This window comes from Zootermopsis nevadensis, unplaced genomic scaffold (genome assembly GCF_977971745.1).
Source record: "Zootermopsis nevadensis isolate Lab colony 2312 unplaced genomic scaffold, Znev_1.0 Znev_ptg000044l, whole genome shotgun sequence".
NCBI lineage: Eukaryota > Metazoa > Arthropoda > Insecta > Blattodea > Termopsidae > Zootermopsis > Zootermopsis nevadensis.
In genome coordinates, this window is record NW_028259176.1 from 66,686 (window position 1) to 90,864 (window position 24,179).

Genomic DNA, 24,179 nt, shown 5'->3' on the forward strand with positions numbered 1-24,179 from the left:
AGCCTGGGAAAAACCACGAAGAGATTCGTCATATTAGCAGGTCTCAGGGCAGAGGAAAGCCGCTAATGAATATTTGCTTATACATTCGGCTTTTGCTGTGTGTAAGCGAGCCATTTTTACTTCACTTAATTACTGGAAGGAAAAAAAGAAAATTAAGTTCACTAGAAAATAATTTGCAGGCGTGCCCTGATAACTAACCTCGATTATTTAAATACGCGTCAATACAACACGTTTCGAAATAAAAGTTCACAACCATGTGTTACGTGTTTATTAATTAAACGACATGAAATACAGTCTTAATATACCTACATATATTTAATTGACGTTAGAGAAATAACGTATTCAAATGGCCAATATTGTTTTCTATTTCTAGTGCTTCGTCGAACAGAATGAAAGTTCCCAGACAAAACTGAATTTAATTTCTTTAGAGATGGGGGAGGAATGTAGAAAATTTCAGCTTCTTCATTACGTCACTTCAGACCTTTTTCCTCCCAACCATATTAAAAACAACTTTTAAACTGTCCTAGTTTCTTATGATTTTCACATCTTGAATATGCACAAATTTTATCTCGAAGTGCCTTCTCCGCTAGCGAAGGTTGGCGATCACATCACTTAACTTTCCACGATCCCCTGCTTGATGGATCAGCCGCACTTTGGATCCCGGTTCTTCCGTAACTCGGGGCCATGATTAATGTGAAGTAGATGTGATTTTCCTCGGGAATTGTAGTGCGTTGGTTTAAATACTTACCTTATGCACCGCAGTACTGTAGTCGCTTCGAATTCATTATTCCCTCCTACAGTATTCCAGTCAGAATCCGGGCTGAAGACTCATCTTCATCGCCTTCTCCTGGTACTAGTGATTACTTCTACATTTCACCAGGAATGTTTATTGACTTCCCAGTCTACATCCGTAGTGTTTTGTAACAAGAGAAAGTATTAATCATTAACCTTGAGTGCATTTGTACTGAATCTACCCGAAACTTAAAGCCACGCTGCCGTCTTCATTACTTCGCAAGTGGCCAGCTTCGGTGGTCGGTGTGTGGATCTGTTGGCGTTCTTGCATTGAAACTCTCCTTCCTTTGTCCTTGTATCACGTGATTAAAACAAATGATTCCATTACTGAGAGCATAAAATAATGTATCCGTTTAATGCCAGACAAGGGTCAGAGAAATACACTGGCCAATGACTTCAACTCTGACTCTCACCTTCACGTGGTCCATCCTGTTAAGCTGAGTAACTCACTTGAAGATTGGGTGAAAACCCCAGATAACAAACGAGAGTAAGGGGTTTACTGAGGTGCCTCGGATAATCTGAAAAGCAGCTTAGTTCGCCATGTGTTAATAGTGCAGGTTAATTCCTCAGGACCGCGACGAAACATTGGCGTCAACGTCCACGTCCCTAGTTAGTTGGGACATTGCATCTGATGTTGGACAGCGGCGGGATCAGTATCGAGCCAGGGCGAAAGGCGACTGACTCCTTTTCCGACCTGGTGTCGATAAGTTGAAGACACGGCCCGTATGGCTTGGTTCCAACACCGCGGGGCAGAAGAGAGAGTGGCCTCACTGCACTATGGACCACATGATCACCAAAACGAGATTAAAAGCCGATGAGGATTTTGTTTTGTCGAGCGACCCGACCGACGATGCTTTAAGTGAGACGCACTGGAGGAATTATGGTCATTTTAAATCTGATAATCATTGGGTTTATTTCTCAGGCAAAGCTGAAATCAGCCGCAACGGAGTCGCTATTGTGATGAGGCAGTAATTTCCTCGTCATGCCAGAATTTAATTGTGACCTTCGAGCAACAGAATGGTGTTTGACGTTCATCGTCTATATTCGGTGATTTCAACTTTGAAACTTTTCTGGGGGGAGGGGGAAAATGCCGTGACGCCGCCTCTGGACACGCCGAAATAAGGCACTACCTCTTATGCAACCCTTTTATGACTCCCTGTGTTTAAGTTTCAAACGAGCGTCGCTGTTAAGAGGACATAAATCACGCTTCTTTTTAGAGGACGTGTCCTGGACCGCAGACCGGCTCTCCTGATTCAGACTACCGGGTGTTATACCCTTACAGACTTCCGAAATGTCAGCGAGGGCTTCAGTTCACACTACAAAAACGCGCGTTTACATGTGATCATATTCGTTATAACAGGAACGGATTTGTTGTTCAGGAATTTACATCGAAACTTGTTCTTAGTAAGCTGTCCAACCCATAATTTTATGTTTTTCATGGAACTGTTTCATAAAAGGACCGCGTTTGAAGAAATGGGTTTTTAAAATTAAATTTGCTGTTATAAATGTCTGGCGAATTCAGTTTTGGTCAATTACGGACACATACAGTCTACTTTACGAAACACTCACGACGAACTTTCTGTAAATTTTTACACGACATGAAACGTCAACAATTTTCAATTCAGACATTTTTTTAGTTATCTAAAGTGTTTGAAGAAATATCACGTGTCCAGGTGTAAGATAGCCTAAGATTTTAAGGAACTTGTAATTTTATTTATTCATAACATAAAAAGGATGCTCTTGAGTAAAATTCAAAGCATTGCCGCTGTTGTAAACTGCCCTATCACCATTAAACCAGGTGTCAAAATGGCTATTAGTCTCACACTAACTTGTATTTGTAAATTAACTCTGTTCAAATGTAATTTAATTTCATTACTCTCTTATCTGCATTCACTTCTCGCTCTGACACGCGGTAAAATATGACCCTATTAATAACTCTTCATAATCTGATGCAGTGATTATGATGATTTTTGTTGGGCCCAAAATGGAAGATTCCTCCGAAATGAAAATGGGACACGGTCGTCAACAACAGAGCTAATGGAGGTTATTCTGCAAAACAACCTGTTAATTAACAGCACACCAATCCGTATAAATAGGCAATGTTCCAGTCGAATGTAAGCCGAGGAATGTTGAAACCACATAATTTATTTCAGGAATATATATATATATATTTATTGATCTTACCAACCAAAATAAGAATTTTGGTATCTCCATTATTCAGTTATAAAACACTTTCTTTTCTTGAATACTTTAGTTTTACAAGATTTTGAATGGACCAGAGGAACGCGCTTCTTTCGGAGCGCATTCTCTAATCTGATATTTCACTTCTTTACCACGCTGTTCTTGGTAAGTCAACTTTCTACGACCAACTCCACCCTTGCAAATGTTCGTCTTTTTTTCCCCTTCTGTTCTTGTTAAATAAGTTTTTCTACGTTATAGCTTCGCTCCCTGGTAATCACTTGACTCATTTCAGGGGTGTTAATGGCATGTAACTCCCGACAACTAGAAGCTTCCTTTATCGCTGAATATAATACTTTATTTATACACAATTTAATTATTTAAGAATAAATAAAGATGTGCAGATGATAAAACTTGGCTTTAGCCACAAGACGATGATCTCAGACTTGTATTGGGTTTGCGGGCGGCTACCTCGAAAGTTTGTTGAAGAGTTCCCCCTCAACCTATTTAATGCGTAAGGTCCAGCAACATTATCTGCTGAGTGACAATGAACCACAGAGTCTAAACTAACTTTCTACATATTTCCGCCATAAATGTTGAAGTATGACACTTGGAATTACAACCAATTCACGACAGTTTATTGTCCTGGTGTAAAATCACAAGACTCATGTGAACCGAAGGTCCTCGGATGTCTTTGTCGTAAACAGTTAGGTATATGCCATGAACTAGAAGTAAACATCCCAGTATTACCCTCGAAACACAACAACAAGTTAGAATTTTGAAACGAAAAGTAAAAAGAAATTCAGCCTAATAAAATAATAAAAGAACTAAATGGTAGGATCAAATTACCTCAGCAGAAGATGTAATTTGGACCGTTACAGACTTCCACACGAAGCTCAACTTCTGATCCACATCCTTACACTGCTCACACACAGGGCGTTATTTGTTTACTCGGCATTGTTGTGTTCCACAACAATGCCGAGTAAACAAATAACGCTTCACAACAAAGAAATCAAAAACTATCAAGCCAGTCGCATTATCACTGCTCCAGAAGCAGCACATCGCCTCCGAACAGCGACATAAAACTATTTAGGAAATGAAGGAAAGTGAAAGAAGACGTTGCCAACACCAAAAAGGTAATCTGATACTAATAATAATATTCAACCAAAAAGAAACTAAAGTAACCCCCCGAAGGGGGTTACTTTAGTGCCTTACTCAAGATTTTAAAACACAGTTGAACAACCCTCCCCAAAACGTGGGTTGTTCAAGTGTTTAACACCCATTCGGGGGACTTAGTTTAGAGTCTTACTCAAGATTTTAAAACGTCTGACTGACCTAGAAAAGTTGTCCTCTGTACTACGACGTAAAAACTACATCAGACATATTTAAGAAATAAAGAAAAGTGAAGGAAGTCTTACATCGATAAACGTAGAAAAACGTATTCAATAAGAACAGAAGGGAAAAAAAGCAGACGAAGATTTGTAAGGGTGGGGTTGGACGTAGAAAGTTGAGTGACCAAGAACAGTTGGCCTCTGAACAGCGACGTAAAGAACTACAACATCTGACATATTTAAGAAATAAAGAAAAGTGAAGGAAGAAATACATCGATAAACGTAGAAAAACGTATTCAACAAAAACAGAAGGGAAAAAATCAGACGAAGATTTGAAAGGGTGGGGTTGGACGTAGAAAGCTGACTGACCAAGAACAGTTGGCCTCTGAACAGCGACATAAAGAAGTAAAAAATCAGATTAGAGAAAGTGCTCCGAATAAGACACTAAATTAACACCCCAAAGGGGGATAGTTTAGCGTCTTACTCAAGAATTTAAAACGCAACCCATTCGGGGGGTTAGTTTAGTTTCTTACTCAGGGGTTAAAACACTTGAATGAGACACTAAACTAACCCCCCCGAAGGGGAGTTTGTTTAGCGTGTTACTTAAGATTTCAAAAAGCAATGGTCAATTGTTTTAACCCTCAATTCAGGGCGGTTAGTTTAGTTTCTTACACAAGGTTGGTGGCGTTTTACAAACTTGACCAACTCTCCCTAGGAGCTCCGAAAGGAGCGCCCTGCTCTAGTCTGTGTACAATAGGCGGAGACAGAAGTAAGAATATATCGTTTACGCTTACGAAGAATTTTATTTCAACTTGTATTCTAGGTAATAAATGTGTGAGATACTGAAGAACGAACCCTGAAGACATGTAGGAAGCTTTATGAAACAGTTCGAGACTGTAACTTTGGTTCAAAACACGTCTCGTTGATACCGTTTTCTTCTACAAAAGTTACCTTGAAAAGACAGTTAACAATTCCGAAGAGTCTCAGAAGGTAGATTAAATTATATTCGTCTCCTTACGAACACACAACTGAAAGAACTAAGTAACTTACTAATTAACTAACTAACTAACTAGATGGCTTACGGAACCAGAAGGTTCATCGACCGAACCAACCAAAGCCCTCCACCGGACTCTGTCCTGGGCCAACAAACTCCAGTCTCCTTCAACTCCTATCTCCCATAGATCCCGCCTGACATTATCCTCCCATCTACGTCTAGGTCTCCCCAGAGGTCTCTTCCCCTCAGGCTTCCCAAATAGTGGACCCAACCAACCAGATGGCTTACAGAACCCGAAGGTTCATCGACCGAACCAACCAAAGCCCTCCACCGGACTCTGTCCTGGGCCAACAAACTCCAGTCTCCTTCAACTCCTATCTCCCATAGATCCCGCCTGACATTATCCTCCCATCTACGTCTAGGTCTCCCCAGAGGTCTCTTCCCCTCAGGCTTCCCAAATAGTGGACCCAACCAACCAGATGGCTTACGGAACCCGAAGGTTCATCACCGAATTAACCAAAGCCCTCCACCGGACCCTGTCCTGGGCCAACAAACTCCAGTCTCCTTCAACTCCTATCTCCCATAGATCCCGCCTGAGATTGTCCTCCCATCTACGTCTAGGTCTCCCCAGAGGTCTCTTCCCCTCAGGCTTCCCAAATAGTGGACCCAACCAACCAGATGGCTTATAAAACCCGAAGGTTCATCACCGAATTAACCAAAGCCCTCCACCGGACCCTGTCCTGGGCCAACAAAATCCAGTCTCCTTCAACTCCTATCTCCCATAGATCCCGCCTGAGATTTTCCTCAGTATTTTGTTTCACAAAACTCGCTTAGCTTTTGTGTTACTCCCGTTAAAAGTGTTACACAAAAGCGACTGCTTAAATTGTCATAAAAGTGACGTGGTATTAATCCTCACAGATGAGTTACATTTCCGTGCTTCTGCGTCGGGACAGAAACAATTACACGACCTGTGAACGTAGGGATTTTCGTCTACAAAATTCTGTTGCCCATGAAGTTATTCTTATTAGCGTTATTAATATTTAATCGCATTTTTATTTACTGTATTTGAGGTTAATTGATGGAAACTGAATGACGCATTGAAGCAACCCTTCTTGCCACCTCAAAGATTTTGCAATTATGGAGAAGAATCTTCATTCCAAATTAAAACAAATATATTCTGCAGAGAACTTGTGAGACCTACTGATGTTTTAATACTCCAATTTATATGATGAACTATCATTATTTATAAATTAACAATCATTCCATTTATTTAACTATTTCCATGCATAATTTATCAAATTTAACTTTAAATTCACATAATCTCTATGTATGCTTTTTAACCTATGAAAAAGCATTTTTTAAATATATATCATAATAGAAAATTTCAAAGCCTAACTCCACTAATCAAACTTAAAAATGAAAACTAAAAACTAAAAGGTAGATTTCCTGTTCCACATTCTAACAAATATGAAATCTGAATATTCTTCAAACATGGCCACTCTCCAGCAATAAAACTTGGTTTCTGGAGACCACAGCCCAAAATTGGAAGAAATCTGTACAATATTTATGACAATGGAAATAAAACAATTATATCAATTATTTATTTTAATCAGTCTGATCACAATATAATTTTATTTAAAATTTATTATAATTAAGATAATAAAATATCATTCATGTTCCTTATCGATTGATCGATTTACATTTCGGAACAAACAAACAAAACAATTACTTCTTTAAAACAGGGAAGGAAAACCCTGACAGAAAACCAAGGGTTGAAGGGGCTGCATAGGAATAGAGAAACCAATCCTTCTAAGGGAAAGAACCCGGAATAAAAACTTCTGGAGGACTATGGGGGTTGGACATCGGGCTAAGAACCCAATTCTGGAAGAAGCTGACACACTGAAAGGGCCGTAGTGGTAAAGAAGAAGAAGAAGGACATGTAATGAATATCGAAACTTTCATTAGGTTTGTACGTCTTCCTCCTCTGTGTGTGTGTGCGCGTGTGCGCGCGCGCTTGGGTGTGTGTGTGGCGTGTGGGGCGTCTGGGGCGTGGTGTGGGGGTGGTGTCTTGTCGTGTCGTGTGGTGTGGTGTGGTGTGGTGTGCAGTCGTATAGTGTCGTGTCGTGTGGTGTGCTGACGTGTCGCGTGGTGTGTCGTCTCGTGTGCAGTCGTCTCGTGTGGCGTCGTGTCGTGTGGCGTCGTCTCGTGTGGCGTCGTGTCGTGTGGCGTCGTCTCGTGTGGCGTCGTCTCGTGTGGCGTCGTGTCGTGTGGCGTCGTCTCGTGTGGCGTCGTGTCGTGTGGCGTCGTCTCGTGTGGCGTCGTCTCGTGTGGCGTCGTCTCGTGTGGCGTCGTCTCGTGTCGTGTCGTGTCGTGTGGTGTCGGCCCACACCACAGTACACCACACGACACGACAGCACACGACGACACGACACGACGCGACACGACTGCAGAACACACCACACAACACACCAAACCACACGATACAACACGACAGGAAACCAGGCCCCACACGCCCCACGCCCCACGCCACATACACACACCCAAACGCTCGCGCGCGCACGCAGACACACACAAAGGAAGAATACATACAAACAAAATGAAAGTTTCGAATTTCTTCATTACATGTGCGCTTCTGCTCCAACCTCTTCTTCTCTAGCACTACGGCCCTTTCAGTGTGTGAGCTTCTTCCAGAATTGGGTTGGTAGTCCGATGTGCAACCCCCCCCCCCGTCCTCCAGAAGTTTTTATTCCGGGTTCTTTCCCTTAGAAGGATTGGTTTCTCTATCCCTATGCAGCCCCTTCTACCCTTGGTTTTCTGTCAGGGTTTTCCTTCCCGTAGCCTTTGGGGATTCCTCCCCTACCCACAAGGCAGTGGGGGCACTGAGCTCATGTGGTATTTGATGGGTGTAGCCTGCCACCAGCTACACTCCCACGCTCTCCGGTCTTGCCGCCTCGGTCCGGGACTGCCCCTTATTCGCAGCTAACCCTCATATCACTATCCGCCACCTGTCGCCCGCCCAGTAGCTGAGGCTCGCCCTGGATTACGACTGAAATAAACAAACACGACGTTACGGATACGGATCCTACACATCTCCGTTACGCTTTTTTGCCGAATGTCCCTTCCGTGTAGACGTACGTCAAAATTCTTGCTTTATATTATGGAACTCTAAAGGTTCATTGTCGTGTTCAGATCATCCACCTACCTAAAGTCAATTGAATCTGTTAAATTTTGTGCGGTTCATGTCTCAACCATCTCATACTCCTTGAATTAATCACTCTAAAATGTTAAATTGAATCATAAGTATGAAGTTCCCCATTGAGTAAGAAACTAAACTAACCCCCCCCCCAAAGGGGTGGTTAGTTTTGTGTCTTATCTAAGTGTTTTAACCCTTGAATGCGCAGTATGACTTGAATGAGTATTATTATCAGTATCAGATTACCTTGTTGGTGTCGGTACGTCTTCTCTCACTTTTCTCCATTTCTTAAATAGTTTTCTGTCGCTGTTCGGAGACGATGTGCTGCTTGTAGAGCAGTGATAATGCGACTGGCTTGGTATTTGTTTATTTATTACGTTATTTGTTTACTCGGCATTGTTGTGTTTCTATACCAACACAACAATGCAGAGTATAAACAAATATCTGTTGACATTGTTTGAAGACGTCACCTTCTGTCACCGGGATCTAAAAGACACACAATTGAAAATATATAAATCACTTTTATATTACTGTTAATTAAATTAAGCAATGAAGCTATAACACACCCATCAGTTATTTACCATCACAGTTTCTAGAGTTCACCTCAGTGAACAATACAAAACACATACGGATGTGTTCAAGGTCGTATTTTTCTGTGTTCATTGTACACGATTTTCAGATTCTGTAATACTACAGATTCAGAAATATAAGATATGAAATGTTGACAGAGGAACCACGGTTCCGGAGAATCTGACGTAAATACGTCTCTATAATGTAATGTAATGTAATAATTCTTACATAAGATAAGTACCTGTGATATTCTAAAACGTTTTTACCAGCACAAAATTATCTATTCTACGACGCACTTATTCTACAGCCGATTCACAGCTCAGCGCTTTCCGCAATAACGAAAGCGGATTGTTGACGGCAGGAATGTAACACAACAATGCCGAGTAAACAGATCACGTAACAATTAGTTTCTTAGGTAACATAACTTCATTGTTATGTTACCTGAGAAACATCAAACTTCATTGATATGTTACCTGGGAAACGTCAAACTTCATTGATATGTTACCTGGGATACGTCATCTGTTTATCAACAAATAAACAACAATGGTTACCTACATAGTTACCTTACATTACATTACATTCATCTACCACAGACCCATCTTAAGCGTAACTAATTCAAGTTAAATAAGCAATGTCTTAATCAAACTTTACTCGATTGTAAAACAGGTGTGACGTATTTACGTCAAATTATCCCGAACCATGGTTCCACTGACAACTTTTTACATGCAAAACAAATTAATTAGAATAATGGCCGGTGTCAAAAGCAGGGTATCTTGTAGAAAATTATTTCGTAAATTTAATATACTTCCACTTGCAAGTGAATTTGTACTCTGCTGTCTATCATGTGTGGTGGAAAACTTAGATAAATTTAAAATAAATACAGATGTACATAATTTAAATACAAGATGGAAACATGATCTCTATGTGCCAAATCCTAACCTTACTAAATATCAAAAAGGAGTCTACTATACAGGTATAAAGTTATTTAATAATCTTCCACCAACAGTTAAAAGTCTAAGTTATTAAATAAAGGTATTCAAGCCTGCATTGAAATATTACCTCTTCACTCACTCTTACTATTCCGTAGATGCTTTCATCTCTGCTGAAAATTTTTAAGCTTTATGTATATCTATAATCTATATGTAAAGCAAGTTTTGCATTTCTTTTTAAAATTTAAAATTCTGAGGTTTTTGTATATTAATTTGTTAAAATCTTTAGTAAAAAACTAAACTAACCCCCCCCCCAAAGGGGTGGTTAGTTTTGTGTCTTACTCAAGTCTTTTAACCCCTTCCTTTCATTGTATTTATCGCGTAAATATAATTTAAACACAGAGGCGTCAGTTTTCGTAAGCAGTTTGACTTGAATGAATATTATTATCAGTATCAGATTACCTTCTCTCACTTTCCTTCATTTCTTAAATGGTTTTCTGTCGCTGTTCGGAGACGATGTGCTGCTTCTGGAGCAGTGATAATGCGACTGGCTTGGTATTTGTTTATTTATTACGTTATTTGTTTACTCGGCATTGTTGTGTTTCTATGCCAACACAACAATGCAGAGTATAAACAAATATCTGTTGACATTGTTTGAAGACGTCACCTTCTGTCACCGGTATCTAAAATACACACAATTGAAAATATATAAATCACGTTTATATTACTGTTAATTAAATTAAGCAATGAAGCTATAACACACCCATCACAGTTTCTAGAGTTCACCTCAGTGAACAATACAAAACACGTACGGATGGGTTCAAGGTCGTATTTTTCTGTGTTCATTGTACACGATTTTCAGATTCTGTAATACTACAGATTCAGAAATATAAGATATGAAATGTTGACAGAGGAACCACGGTTCCGGAGAATCTGACGTAAATACGTCTCTATAATGTAATGTAATGTAATAATTCTTACATAAGATAAGTACCTGTGATATTCTAAAACGTTTTTACCAGCACAAAATTATCTATTCTACGACGCACTTATTCTACAGCCGATTCACAGCTCAGTTCTTTCTGCAATAACGAAAGCGGATTGTTGACGGCAGTAATGTAACACAACAATGCCGAGTAAACAGATCACGTAGCAATTAGTTTCTTAGGTAACATAACTTCATTGTTATGTTACCTGGGATACGTCATCTGTTTATCAACAAATAAACAATGGTTACCTACATAGTTACCTTACATTACATTACATTACATTCATCTACCACAGACCCATCTTAAGCGTAACTAATTCAATTTAAATAAGCAATGTCTTAATCAAACTTTACTCGATTGTAAAGCAGGTATGACGTATTTACGTCAAATTATCCGGAACCATGGTTCCACTGACAACTTTTTACATGCAAAACAAATTAATTAGAATAATGGCCGGTGTCAAAAGCAGGGTATCTTGTAGAAAATTATTTCGTAAATTTAATATACTTCCACTTGCAAGTGAATTTATACTCTGCTGTCTATCATGTGTGGTGGAAAACTTAGATAAATTTAAAAGAAATACAGATGTACATAATTTAAATACAAGATGGAAACATGATCTCTATGTGCCAAATCCTAACCTTACTAAATATCAAAAAGGAGTCTACTATACAGGTATCAAGTTGTTTAATAATCTTCCACCAACAGTTAAAAGTCTAAGTTATTATATAAAGGTATTTAAGCCTGCATTGAAAGATTACCTCTTCACTCACTCTTATTATTCCGTAGATGCTTTCGTCTCTGCTGAAAATTTTTAAGCTTTATGTATATCTATAATCTATATGTAAAGCAAGTTTTGCATTTTTTTTAAAAATTTAAAATTCTGAGGTTTTTGTATATTAATTTGTTAAAATCTTTAGTAAAAAACTAAACTAACCCCCCCCCCCAAAGGGGTGGTTAGTTTTGTGTCTTACTCAAGTCTTTTAACCCCTTTCTTTCATTGTATTTATCGCCTAAATATAATTTAAACACAGAGGCGTCAGTTTTCGTAAGCAGTTTGACTCGAATGAGTATTCTTATCAGTATCAGATTACCTTGTTGGTGTCAGTACGTCTTCTCTCACTTTCCTTCATTTCTTAAATAGTTTTAAGTCGCTGTTCGGAGACGATGTGCTGCTTGTAGAGCAGTGACAATGCGACTGGCTTGGTATTTGTTTATTTATTACGTTATTTGTTTACTCGGCATTGTTGTGTTTCTATACCAACACAACAATGCAGAGTATAAACAAATATCTGTTGACATTGTTTGAAGACGTCATTTCCTGAAGACAACGAAAATCAAAAATTTTTATAGTAGACTAGAGCAGGGCGTTCCTTTCGGAGCGCGTTCTCTAATCTGATATTCTACGTCTTTACGTCGATGTTCTTGTTCAGTCAACCTTCCACGTCTATCTCCACCCTTGCAAATATTCGTCTTAAAATCGATCATAATAGTTTTCGTAATCGTAATATATCGAATGAGTATCAGTTTACCTTGTTGAAGTTGTTGGAGTCGGTACTTCAAATACTTGATGACGTCTTCTTTCACTTTTCTGATGTTTTAAGCCAACTGTCAGTCGATAATCAAGAATGCGGTCTGCTGCTTCTGGAGCAGTGATCATGCGACTGGCTTGATAGTTTTCGATCTCTTTGTTGTGAAGCGGTATTTGTTTACTCGGCATTGTTGTGTTTCTATACCAACACAACAATGCAGAGTATAAACAAATATCTGTTGGCATTGTTGATTGACGACGTAATTTATTAACGACGACGAAATCACAAATTTTTATAGTACTAGAGCAGGGCGCTCCTTTCGGAGCTCCTACGGGGGGGTTGGTCAAGTTTGTAAAACGCAACCAACCTTGTGTAAGAAACTAAACTAACCGCCTCGAATTGACGGTTAAAACATTAGGAGGTTGGTTGCGTTTTGAAATCTTAAGTAACATGCCTAACTAACTGCCCTTCGGGGGGTTAGTTAAGTGTCTCATTCAAGTGTTCAAATGTTATGATAAATAAAGTATTTTAGAGCAAAAGTTAAAGGGACACTAAGAAAGTATTACCCCAGGACGAACACAACAGCGGTATTTAACTCCCCGTGCTGAAGGTTGTCTTTAGAGCACTTTCTAAAACACCTGTGTAGAGCGTAAAATGCGTGTCGAATATTTCAGCCACCCAAGAACACGTCCATAATTTTAACACCTTCCTCGTATTAATTATAGATTACTTTTATTAGCATCGCTTTTTTACAACGTTCCTTTATCCTTGGAATTGTCTTAAGACGTGATTTTATTTGAGAGGACATCTAAATAACAAGCAGTCCTCCTCTTTACCTGAAACGGAAAATTAATGCTAGAACAAATAATGTGATATGTGATACATATATAATTATTTAAAGGCTCTGTAAATTGTCTCAAGTCTGGGATCATATAATTCTACGCGGCAGATGGGAAGGCGTTCTGGTTTAAAGACGCCATTTCCAGGGCAGGAGCTGTTAATGGCCTTATATTTTTAAGGGTTCCTGTAAAATAGCGTGTACACATATCTCGGAAGATTGCGGTCTTAACACTGAATTGGTACCATATAAAGGCAGAACAAGGAGAAAACGAACTGATGATAGGCGTGAGAATAAAAAAAAAGTTTGGTTAGAATGTCTCTTCCATTCGTAGCACGTGACATCGAGCGAGCTACGAGCTAGTTCGGTAATACCAACCTGACAATACTCGGCTTTATTTAGTTGTTGCAGGTTTTTATGGTGAGCACAAACTTAAATGTTCACTCCTCGGTCGGATGGATCATCGAGACAACAGGACAATAAACAGTAGGAGTAACAGGAACACATGAAATAGAAGCGTTAAAATTATATTTCGAATTTTTAGATGGCTGAAAGTTTCGATTTAGATATTATAGTATGAAGCTGGACGGAATAAAATCATGTGAGCTTCTGGGACTCAGTCCACTACACTGTTAACAGTGTGGAATTAACTTTATAAAGGAAAGAAAGAACGTGTGTATCTATCGGGGTTGAATGTGAGATGCCTTGTACCGTGGCATCACTACAGTAAGACTCCAGTAAATTTCTTGTTTCATCAACACAAGGTTAATGAATGTTCTTGCCGCACATTGCATTACAGCAGTTTCTTATATTCTGGAAATTTTTATGTGAAATTGATTTGTGATATACAATTTTATCCTGAATGTACTCAATATTAGTTTGAGGGCACCCCATATTCTATTTCAGAATATGCTATTGTAGATTCCCATCCAGTTTATACCTGCATTTGATGCATATCATCTCAAGGAATTTATATTTAACTCGTAATTTTACAGCAGAATATTGATAAAATCAAGATAGAAAATGACGTGGATGTTCTGAGAGAAGAGGATTCCGTTGGCGTGAGAAATGATGAGGTTTACACACCATCAGCTTTTCCCATAATGAAAGATGAATGGAAGGTAAGCCTCCCTTTAACCAAATTATTTATGGTTCTTATCTGTTTGAGTGTATGTACAAATGTATCCAGGGATGGATGAGAATTCAGGGATAGTTGGCATACGTGACTTTTCTTCTATTCCGTGCAGTAGAATTTTTTATTAACCTCTTAAATACGAGGTGCGATCAGAAAGTTTCGAGACTGCGCCTATAAAAACCCGTACACTTATCTCAGGTATTAAATTCATCCATCACCCTCGACGTAGTTCCCCTGGGAGTGAACACAACGATCCCAGCGCCGCTGCCAAGCCTGGAAGCATCCCTGGAAATCTTTCTTTGTCAGCCTGTCAAGCACCATCTGCGATTCTGCCTCAATCTCTTCTATCGTCTCAAATCTCCTTCCCTTTAGCTGAATTTTCATCTTTGGCATGATGAAGAAGTCACACGGCGAATAAGGAGGGTGCGGGATGACGGCCATGGTGTTTGAGGCCAAAAACTGCCGAACTTTGAGGGCGGTGTGCGCTGGCGCGTTGTCATGATGCGTCGCATGTGGAGTTCTTCCTTTAGAATCAGCTGACAGGTCCCATAGCCTATCCCAACAATGTCGCACAAGTCGTTGATGGTACGACGTCGATCTTCGTGAATGGCCTGCCGAATCTTCGTAACATTTTCGGGCGTTGTGCTCGAAGATGGTCGTCCAGAACGCTCGCCATCATCGACAGAGGTTCGGCCATTTTTAAAACGTGAATGCCACAAAAACGTTTGTGCACGACCCATTGCGGACTCCCCAAATGCTTGCTTTAGCATTTCATAGGTTTCCGTAGCCGTTTTGGCGAGTCTTTGGCAAAATTTGAAAATCCGCCATTCCGAAATCGCAGGAGGGTCGGTGTAATTCACTACCAAAACTCCCGTAACTAAGAAACAAATGCTAATTCGATGATGCCGGTTGGCACACTGATTCACTATGAATGTAGGCCGCACCCCCTAGCGGCAGAAGCTCGTACTACATCCGGTTCGCCCTATATTGACACAGTCTTGAAACTTTCCGATCGCACCTCGTACCATGCTATCATTTGGGAGTCCATTTGATATGTATCCGAGTTCAGGCCTGATAAGAAACCCAACTTTCTGTTACAAGTATCAAGGAACTAATTGAACTAACATCCGACATCTTCCTATCCCACTGCATCTAGAGTAATATATTTGCCAAGTTTGTGTTCACATTTTAATACAGTGACCTACCATTCAGAGTTAGAACACGTTATGCGATGTAAGACCAGGGGCTCCAAAATATTTAATCTCTTGCTATAAGTAGCCATCAAGTGATTGAACCAACAAATTTACGTGTAGCTGTCCCACTGTGTAAAAAAATGCATGTACTATGGAATTCAGATCCAACCTGGTACAGAGTAAGAACCAAGATAACTGAGTGACTTGGCATTTATTGTTTGAGTATGATGTTAAATTGGGGGCATGGGCTCCAGATTACGTCACATACCTCAGTGAATTAACTGTTGTAAACTGCGATGTGGACTTCAAATTCTTGCACACCTTCCACTAAATTTGGGTCAGGTAATCGGATTTGGTAGAAAAAACTTTCGTGTTGCTTTCAATCTCATTCTTCTTCTTCTTCTTCTTTATGTTAACTTTATCATAATTCTTTCCTCATTTCTTCAGCAGAGTCCTCAGAATGAACATGAACTTGAGCATGGTGGGGGACATCCCAATTCCTGTGATGCATGCAGTAAAACATTTCGTTGGCCAAGTGGTCAAAAGAGACATCAACGCACACATAGTGGAGAGTATCCTTGTACCTGTAATGTGTGCAGTAAGTCGTTCCGACAGAATCATCATTTGAAGATTCATAATTTCACACATAGTGGCGACGTCCATATTCCTGTGACGTGTGTAATAAATCATTCAGTCAGTGGAGTCATCTGAAGACACATTAGAGCATATAATATGGATAGTGCCCATGTTTCTGTGTGTACATGCACTAAACAGAGTGATCTCGAGAACCATTAATGTATGAATTGGTGTTTTTCCTGTTGTGTGTAATACATCGTTTCATTGCCAGGGTACTCCGTGGAGACGTAATTGTACACAGCATCCGTATCACGTGATTTCTGCTTTGAGTTTCTGAACAAATGTCATCTGATGTGTGTGTAAGAACATGTTCTGGAATTGGTGTAACGTGTTGCAAAAGAGGAATTGGTAGAAATGAACAGATCTAAGAATTTCAGTAAAACTCGTCAACATTCACAGCCTAAGATCTGTGATAAATTTATTAAGAAGGATTTCCAGTGAAGACTGGAAATAAGACTTACGTAATATTAATTACTTTTTTTTCTTCCTCCCTCAGCCGACTTTGGTTTAAACGATGTACGAGGTTTGTGTTTGAACTCGGTACACAAAACTAAGAGCACAGAGTATTTAACGTTGTCAGTCAATATGTTTGTTTGACAATGCTGAATTTTGTGCTTTCAGACGTTGTTATGAAGGTGTTAACTTTTACTATACTCTTAACTTGTGGTTTTACCAGTGGTGGCCCCTCCATAAGAGCTGCAGAGTTGCAGCACCCCTTATAATTTTTCAAAAATTTAAAAAAAATATTTTTTGTGTTTATATAATTTGCAACACTTTGTTTCCTCTATATCATTATTTTAATATTTCCGGCTGCAAGGATTTCAGCGCGGCTGGCCGGTCTAAAGTTGCGAGCGCAGTGTGAGGTGGAGTGAGGGGCAGTTCACTGTTACAGCGCGAATCAGAGCTGCGGTCTCCACAGCCGGCTTTTAGTAACATTGTCTTTTACTGAAAAAAATGATGTAGGAAATCGTGGCCTCCGTCTTCAGGACTTACAAATAATTAAAACATCATCGAGTTTTCTCCTGATGTAAATTTACTTTTCATTTATTTATGTCGTTTTGTGTTGTAAAACTATCCTGATTATTCCGCTTTGAGCAGTACTACCACTGCTCAGACTTAGGAGCCGCCACTGGCTTTTACTTTGTTGTTAATAGGACAGCGCTTCTTTTATTGAGTTATATTCCTCTGTTTTCTGTTTAGCTCCTCTGTGCATAAAATGTTGTTAATCTTGATAAAATTATTTATGGTGTCATCTTTATTGTTAAACACAATAGTATTAATAGTTTATGAGTAAAATGTAAGTGCGTAATTTTACCCAGGGCCTTGGCCAAAAATAACACTGGGAATTTTATATTGTTTATGTATTTTTAAAGAATGCCCATAGGAAGATTAATTGTTTATGTAACGGACATTTCTTCATACTCCAGACAGTACAAAAAGCACGTAGTTGTACATTCAGAGGTCGCAGTTAATGTGTTAAACTGATTTTTATTTACAGTATGTCATTTTGAGTCCATATCCTCTGTGGAGGAACCCAAGTTATCTGGCAGCTGAACGCAAACATCATTTCTTGTTGAAGATGAATGTCTTCTGGGTGTGGTCTGGTAGAAGTTTGTCGACGATTGCTGATTCTGCCCTGAAGATGGAGGCAGCAAGCAAATGTGAAATTCTTGCCGCCTTTTTCCAGACTACATGACGTGTTCGTCTAATACTTGCTACTCTGAGAACCTGAAATATGACGTTTGCTGTTGCTGGCAGCGTAAATAGTTGAGTACGCAGCAGAAAATAGGTAATGAATGAAGTTGAGAAACATTGCGTGTGATTATACATACAATGCGATATTTGCTGTGTTTGTATCTTTGTAGGAGTGATGTAACATCTGCACTAACGCAGTTGCACTTTCATTAAGTGAATGCTAAGTCCAGTTCAGAATCACAAAGAACCTGTTCTAAAAGTATTTCATGCTGGAATGTAGGACCTGTTCGTCTGTTAGTTTTGTATTTGGTTTATGCTGTTACAACAAAGTTTGTTAGGAAACGTGAAAGGAAGATCTAGATGTAGATGAATCTTAATGAAGCAAGGTGGGAGTTTTGAGTCTGGATTTATCTGGCTCAGGATGTGGTCCATTGGTGAACATGGTTATGGTTTTTCTTTGTTATTTTTCTGATACTAGAGCAACAACAATTTTGAGGCATTGCGACAGTGGGAAAGGCCGTGGTGGGTCCTGAACTGTAAACAAGCGAAATTTGATTTCCAAGCAGGAAACCTATGGATCAAATCACGATTTCTGGATTGAGGTGCACATTTACTACAGACCTCTCAGGATACACTTAAGGCCGTTCTTTTGTTTATTCCACGGTCCTTTGTGACGACGCTGATGCTAGTTTCTGGGTTGATGAGTGTCGAACGACGTGTTGGTGAATGAGTAATGAATTGGAAATGGTGTGGAAGGAAGTGGTCGTGGCTTAATTAAAAGCGGCTTACAGTCACAGCATTTGCCATGGGAAACCTCAGTGTGGCCTGTTTCTGGAACCTCCACCGGTATGGAGCAGAAATACTAAGTCTGAGAAAAGTCTCGGTTAATTCTCATTTCGGATAGCAGGTTCTCCGCGTGTGATTGGAAACTGCAAGTCATGACTCACAAACTGTCTTTCTGTTTAGTCAGCTAACGCGGAGACTAATTCTGTGGAGCATAAATCTTCCTGAGATCATTGTAATGGAGAAGTGTTTTATTTCATGTAGGAGCTGTATTTGTGAGCATTATTTAGAGGAGCCTCGGGATTCAAAGTGTGAATAGTCGATAAACTGGGTACGTACACAGACCTTGGACCTGTGCGAATTTCAAGGTCTGACCTTTGATATTTCAGTTCCCTCGGCAGTGTAAATTACGGAGTGCTGTCTATCCTGGACTCAGTGCGGTAGAAGTTTACTCATTTCAGAGGTCCTTGCTGAATCCATCATTAGGGCAATGCTGCCTCCATTATCACCCTGATGATTGAGGCAGCAAGGACCTCTGAAATATCGGTAAAATTCTACCAGACTACAAGACACAACAACCCAGAAAACAGCCATCCTCAGACTCCCTGCAGTGAAAAGCTTAAATCTTGCAAAGGTTAAATTGTCCCTGGCACTTAATAAAGTACCACGCCATGCAGATTTATTGTGAAGATAATTAAAAGATGCAAAGTTTGGGTCACCTCTCAGAAATGATCCATTCAATCTGTTAATTAATTCAAAAGTTACTGGAGGAGACAACACATGAACAGATGAATACTTTGAAATAAAATCATAAATTTATCTTTCGTTGTAAAATTTGTAAAGTAACCAAACTTCCTTCAGCAACTATGAAAAACGAAAAAATTCTGGAATGATCACTCATATAGACTACAGATTTATGTCTACTTACTGTTTTCATTTCCAAGTGAGCCAAGCTAGAGCTGGCTCTGGTGTTTGAGGAGGAACTGATGCGTACCAACCTTTCTCGCCAGAACACAGAAAGAAGTCAGTGAGACACTCTCTCTGAGCTGGTCAGTAGCTGCAGGTCGGTCGACAACCCCACTCCGGCTGGGTACGCCCTGTGAGGTGGTATTGTATTTTATTGTAGTAGTTGCCCGTCCTGTTGTTTTGTTGTTAGTTGACGGGGCAACTGCCGTGTGGTTGATATTTTTGGTCCCTCGGGGTGGTCCCAGCCGAAGGAGACGTAGGGGTATTACCAATAGTGAGGCTGTTGTGTGGGCCTTGATTGTATTAGATATTTTTATCTTGATTGCTTTGATTGTATCTAAATAATTTTAATCAAGATTTTGTTGGTAATCGTTTTGTGTTTTCAGTGGCCCAAGTAATATATATATATGGCATTCATATTAAGTACTGCATTGATGTGGCACTTGTTTGAAGTAATTAAATTCATTGCCTATTGGTTGTATGGGCGTTTGAATACCTTATTGTCTGGGGCGTGGGCCAAGCAAACCTACGACACATAGAACTCGACACCTCCTTCCCATTTTTACTGCGGTGGAGAGGGTGGATCAATAGAATATTTCTTATTAGTGGTTTGTGTTTCCACCAGGGTAGATCTCTATATCTCTCTCTAAGTGTTTGTCTCGCGTCTGTATCGGCTATGGCGATGCACCGATCTGAACATGGCTAGAGCCACAAAGCAACCGAATCTGACACCCTTATAGCACACACTTCTGACTTCTGATTTGTTTCTTAATGAACTTTTAAGCTATAATTTGGAAAGTTAAATAAGTAATTTACCGGCCTCCACTGTAATGGATTAAATTTTGATGAATTTAAATCGGGAGCGCTGCATGAGAAGCTTGCAGTGGCAACTTGGGAACCAGCTCAGAATTTGCTTAAAGACAGAGGAAATCTAAGAAAACCTGTGTCGACGTTCGAGGGAGTCCCTGTACTAAAGTAGTGAATTTATCAGTCATTCTGTCCATCGCATGAACTGAAGTTTCTGGTGTGATTCTGCTTTGCTTGCTATGTTGTCCTGAACAAGAAGGAGTAAGAGTTCAGCGTCTACGGGACCCAGCGGGTTGGTCTTTGTCTTTGTCCGATAATAACGAATTATCTAAATGTCTTGAAGTGTTCATAATAATCAGCAATATCTGGGGTGAGGTTAGATCAATGAACTGTACCGCGTGGACATCGATTTAAATACTTTCGCCGGTGGAATCCAATCGCAACCGATCTGGTTGAAATTCGGTCGCTTAATGTGGGAATCGGATAATCGAGGCTCGGTTAACAGAGGTTTTGCTGTATGCAGAAAAATGTGGGGCTGAATGTTGATTTTGGTGTTGGGAGGATTATGTAAGAAGCAAGGAATGCCGCAGAGAAAGAAAGAAAGAAAAAAGGAAAGGAAGAGAGAGATAATTGTGACCCTGCATTGTGTCGCGATTTACGTTATACATGGTGAAATTATTCATCTGCTGTTCATAATGACGATCAAAACATATGCAGTTAATCAGAACATTTAAATTTCAAGGACGTTAATAACAAAATGCAAACGCATTATATTTCGCACAGTCCTCAGTCAGAGGCTTTAATCTCCGACACGGCACTCGGCTGCTGTCTTGAGTAAAGTTGATTCGCTCCAGCGACGAAGTCTGGCGTCACAGCAAATGACAAATGAACATCAATTACCTTGCGAACTGCATGATGCTGACACAGTAGTTGGCGTCCATCTCGTCCATCGTGTTCATAAGGAAGTCGCGACAGAGTTTAGGAACTTCCGGTATAAGCAAGTAATCAGCCGTCACAAGCAGCTGACACGCGTTTTCGGAGCGGATGACCACCTCTCGAAAATACATCCGAGCTAATTCCGTGTACGAGAATGTCAGTCTGCAGTGTTGTTGTAAAGAGAGTCCTGAAACGTCACGAAGCAGTCGTCGATTTGGAGAAACGGCGAGCAGAAAATTACAAGTCATGCGCATCAATTTTAACCTTTTATGACTCACGTAGCCAAATAAAGGTATCCGTTAGTCAATGTGGTGGATGAATTTTTGCTACCTGAATACTTAAAAGACTCCCAGAATGTGTACTAATGGGACCAGATTAACTGCGATTGGGTGAAGGGCCTGCGTAGGCTTAACAGAATTTAACTTAAAAATCGGATAGCAAGCAGCGAGCATTTGTACTATAGAATGGTCACCTCGTGTCTTACTTACCCTTGACTCCTTCAAGAGAAATCTGAGATTATAACAACTATTGCAGAAATTTTAAAGCCAACGCAAATATTTCAACACACATCGCAGGCTGTACATTCCACTGATTGATCAGTTCGTAATATAAAATTATTTGTTCTGCAAAAACATTTTCCTGACAATAAACAACTTAAAGGAAAAGCCGATGTTTCTACGAGGCCTTTAAGAAGTGATCACCAACCAGTAAACAATTTCCTATTACAGATTAAGGGTTTCGCAGTGCAAGACAAACGGAAAGATTTGATTGTCGGAAAACTGTAAAAGAGGCACAGCTCGTAGCAAGACGTGAGATACGTCTTTTGGAAAACAGAAGCAATGGCTCGTGGTTAAAATTCATTTCTCATTTCGAGATCGCACCGCGTCTTTATTTAAAACACAAGAAAATTACCGTAAGCACAAATTCTCGAACGATTCTCCCTAACAATGAAACAATTCTCCCGAACGTCTTTGTTACAGTTTATTTCAGACAGAGCGACACACAGCAGCTTTCAGTGTTCCGGGCATTACCAACTTTCTTCTGGACTTTGTTGGTCGTCTTTATGTATTAAAACGAAGAAGTTTTGGAAATGGATTCTATTTCTCCCTCCAGATCGATTGACTGTCACCTCGGTACAACCGCACTTAAAAATTAGTACAAAAGGCCACGTACGTCTTCTGGGCTGTTGTCCCGTAGAAATTATCGGACGTTTCAGAGGTGCTTACTGCCTCCATCATCAGGGAATGAAGGCAGTAATTACGTCTGAAATGCCACTCGTTTCTACGGCGCAACGTCCAGAAGACATTCTCCTTCTTCCTCCTCACCGCCGCACAGTGGGATAGATTGCGATTCTAGCCGGAAAAGAATAATTTTTCTCACATTTAAATATGTCAGTATTTTTGCTTGGATTCTGTTAATAAAGATCCCTTCTATAAGAAAATGGCATGAATACATGTTTTAAACAAGACTAGCGCACTCCAACTTCTCTTATCTGTTGGTGTTGACGGCGGAAGAGATGTTTATGTTGGTAGTCGTGTTCCAGACAGCTTGGAAGCAAAATCCTTGTACCAGCAGACGAAAGAAATATCTTTTGATATTTTAAATGGACGTTATTGAGGAAGGTGTGTAGTATATTTTGTAATAGGTTTTGTATAAATATCTGTATTCTTTCTCTACATATTGCACGCTAACTCAATTATGGCGCTTTTACTGATCATTTTTCATCTTTCCGATGTTCACATAGAATTTTAGTTGCGAGAGTCACGACCAAATTCACGTAAAAATATAGAACAGAGTATGCACTTTACGATGAGGCCTGTTTCGATTGCTAGTTTTTGCTAATGTGAGTGTCGTGAATTTTTTCCAGAATTAGGAGAAATATTTCCGTTGTGCAAAAGGAATACAGATTGTGATGAACTTTATGCTTATATTCTTAAACGATTAGATATTGTAGAATGTTCTCCCGAAAATAGAAACCGTTTAAGAGTGATTTTGATGAAACTGCATAGCATTTTTAATAAAACGTGAGTACAGTGACACTGCAATAAGAATTTCTTTTTAGATAAGAATTCTAACTGGTTAGATGTGAATTTAAATTTGCCAGAAACGTTAGTAGAGCAGATAAAACAAAGGAAAAGGGATGAGCCATCAACAAGTGCGGTCAGGGGTAGGCGAAGAAAACTTTTTCAAGAATGTAATGATGTAGGAAAACGGAAAAAAATTCAGCCTTTAGTGGAAAATCATGAAGTATCGGCGAATATTTCTGGAATTAATGAAGATCTTATTCACCGATTTTCCATAATTTTGTGCACCTTGTCCTGTGGATACACAGTGAATGTTGAGGCATTTAATAAATATGCCATGGAAACAGCAAATTTATATGTTAATTTATATCCATGGTACTATATGCCTGCAAGTGTCCACAAGATACTGATTCATGGCGGAAAAATTATAGAATCTGCCTATCGGATTGTTATCTGAACATGCCCAGGCACAAAGATGTGCGAAGATACAGACTCGATCACGCCAGGAAATGTTCGCGCGAACGAAATTTCGAAAATGTCCTGCACATGTTACTGGTTTTTCTGATCCTTTAATACCGAAGATTAAACAGGCCTCAAGAGCGAGGAAGCCACATTTACCTTCTGAAGTACTCAAATTATTGAAGGAACCGGATATTGA

The 24,179-nt window shown here is 39.7% G+C and overlaps 1 protein-coding gene and 3 long non-coding RNA genes across 6 annotated transcripts in view; 1 reads left to right on the forward strand and 3 right to left on the reverse strand.

The window, feature by feature from the left end:
• The window catches only part of LOC147871666 (baculoviral IAP repeat-containing protein 5-like), an 84,746-nt gene that overhangs the window by 10,181 nt on the left and 50,386 nt on the right, over positions 1-24,179 (forward strand). The window lies entirely within an intron of this gene.
• LOC147871667 (uncharacterized) lies at positions 254-4,131 on the reverse strand. Its single transcript, XR_015538451.1, has 2 exons — positions 3,820-4,131; positions 254-1,567 (listed from the first exon to the last, which is right to left on the reverse strand). It is a non-coding gene; the product is annotated as an uncharacterized LOC147871667 (long non-coding RNA).
• Positions 7,026-12,631, reverse strand: LOC147871668 (uncharacterized). 2 transcript variants are annotated; one of them, XR_015538437.1, is made up of 5 exons: positions 12,509-12,631; positions 12,071-12,297; positions 10,450-10,670; positions 8,735-8,974; positions 7,026-8,341 (listed from the first exon to the last, which is right to left on the reverse strand). It is a non-coding gene; the product is annotated as an uncharacterized LOC147871668 (long non-coding RNA). The 2 variants fall into 2 exon arrangements; XR_015538436.1 differs by lacking the exons at positions 12,071-12,297; positions 12,509-12,631 and adding an exon at positions 10,982-11,086 and having other exon boundaries at positions 7,049-8,341.
• On the reverse strand, positions 17,692-19,801 carry LOC147871669 (uncharacterized). The gene is made up of 2 exons (XR_015538434.1): positions 19,717-19,801; positions 17,692-18,038 (listed from the first exon to the last, which is right to left on the reverse strand). It is a non-coding gene; the product is annotated as an uncharacterized LOC147871669 (long non-coding RNA).